Below are 2,549 nucleotides of genomic sequence, written 5' to 3'. Positions count from 1 at the left end.
GTCCCCCAAGAATGATCACTGCACGACTATTCTAGAATAAGAATCGCAAGTAATGTATGTTCATATTGTCAGTATAATCCGAATAATTCGAGTTTTCGTTGCGGCCATCCCCCCAGCCCCCCAACCCCCCTCAAGAGAAACGTCTTGTATTCTGGAGATCCAATGGAGAGGACGAAGACGCTCAGTGTGCAAAGACTGCTTCCACAGTTACAAAGCGGCGCTCCTGTAAATCCGTTTTTGCCTTGCGCAGTCTCTTAATCCACGCAGAGCCATTTTCTTTTTCTTTTCTTGTTTTAAGATCCCCTGGCCGTTAGAAAGACGCGTGTTGATATCAAGCTGTAAGAGTGGGAAAGCTCGTTGAGGATATTGAAGGGGCTTGCATGTTTTAGGCGGCCGGTGGAGGAGGTCCGCGTCCGGAGTGAGAGAAGCTTTCAGCACCACGGACAGAGGAGGAGCGCTCCACCTGTGTGCAGCCGGAGCCCCGCCCCCTCATGAACAAGTCCTCACGTTTATTACACTACCTACCCTTCCTGCTTCACTATGGTGGTGTGAAGATGAGTAGCCATGAATCACTTTGCACACTTAAAAAAACGTTGGAAACCCAAATGAAAGCCTTGCCCGCTGCACAATTAAGATGATTGTTCTCTATACAACAACATGATTATGCCTAATTTAATGAGGTCGAATGCAATGCTCCTATCCCATCCAACTCATTAATTAAACCAATACAACAACAACAACAACGAAAACCTACGGATCCTTGTTTTTGTAAAGGCGGAATAGTGTAAGGTGAATGAAAACAGTGGGAAGCTGGAGCGCTGCTTGTCGGTATCCCGGTGTTCCCTGGTGCTCAAGGAAGGGTGAAATGTTCATCAATAAAAGCTTGGAAAGAATTACAGGTCCAGGCACTCAGTTGGATTATGTAAAAAGACTTTATTTTTAGGGCTCAAACATAAAAATAAAATAATCAAAAAATACATCAGGGTGTTTGTAAAAAAAACAACGTGCATCCATAATTATCGTGCCATTGAGATCATGTGTGACACTTGCAACATTTTCGTGAGCCACTGGGGGCAGCAGTTAAAACAAGAAAAAAAAAAAAAGATCCAAACTTTGAGAAATCTCGCTGTCAATACCAACATTGATTTTTACCAAATGTGCACAATATTTATCGAAAGTAAATGATGCGAATAAAGTAGTGTCCCGTATCACGCAACCGCATAAATCGGCTAATAGGTATACAATAATAAGCAGGCCTAATTCATGAAGAAACGCATCATGATTTACAGTGATCACAAGAAGGGTGAAAGTTCAAAACCTCCCAACCTTGGCGTACTGGGGTGAAGTAAGTGATCATCAGACGCGCCGCGGGAAATGATCCAATTTCACTTAATTGCTCTGAAAATTATGAACTATCAACGACAAACGGAAGATGAAGGAATGAAATATATCTTTGTTCAACTGTCTATGCCAGCGACGTATTGTGACAAGCAGAAAAAGTACACTCTCCTCCACTAGATGGCAGAAGACACAATAAACCTGTTGCCATTCATACAAAAGTATAAATCACGCATGGCCTGCTGCAAGTATATCGGCTTTGCGTTCAATTAAACAGGCGCCGATTTCACACCATTGTGAGTAAATTGACACGAGATTCATTCAAACCTTTCTTGACATTTTTGTTTGGAGGTGTTCCACCTTCGCTCAATAAAGGTTGGGAAACACTGTTCAATACAGTATAGGGCAGCACTGTGGAAAAGTGGTTAGCATGTCTGCCTCACAGCGGAAAGCTCCTGCAGGTTCGAAATTCCAGCTCGGGCCTTTCGTTGATGTTCTCCGGCTTTCGTTGGGAGTATAGCAGCTTTTTCTCTGTACGTGTTTGCGTTGGGATGTATATGCAACGAGGAGGCGAAAGGAAGACTGACAGCAGACACCAGCTGTCCATGCTCACTTTCATCCACTTCTGCGTGTTTATGCAGGATGCAAGCTGCCATCTTGAATTAAAGTGCAGTATAAACTCACCAGCCACAAAATTAATTACATAGTGGGAACAGTTTTTTCTCTTCTTTTTTTTTTTTTTTTCCCCAAATCTCACATTTTTACTTTGATGCCTGTAGCAACACGTTCCAAAAATAAAAAGCTGGGAGAGGCGCAACAAAAGACTGGGAAATTTGAGGTATGCTAAAAAAATAAAAAAAATAAAAAAAAAAAAAAAATACAACTTTGGAACATTCCACAGGTGACCAGGGTAAGTGGAAACAGGTGAGTCTCATGACTGGGTATAAATGGCGCATACTCGAAAGGCTCAGTTGTTCACAAGCAAGGGTGGAGCGAAGTTCACCACTTTGGACAAATAGTCCAACAGTTTTATGGACAAAGCGGATACAAAATTGGGTCAAACAGAAGTAGCTGTCAGAGGGGCCTTTTCTGGACACTTGTATGATAAATGCAAGGTGTTTTTTTTATGAATGAAATTGACACTTTTATGTTAGAGAGTCATTCTATGGAAGTCTAAATAACCAAGATATGGGACCTTTAAGAACGTTTCT

This window comes from Phycodurus eques, chromosome 5, assembly GCF_024500275.1.
Source record: "Phycodurus eques isolate BA_2022a chromosome 5, UOR_Pequ_1.1, whole genome shotgun sequence".
Taxonomy (NCBI): Eukaryota; Metazoa; Chordata; class Actinopteri; order Syngnathiformes; family Syngnathidae; genus Phycodurus; species Phycodurus eques.
This window is presented reverse-complemented; position numbering follows the sequence as displayed.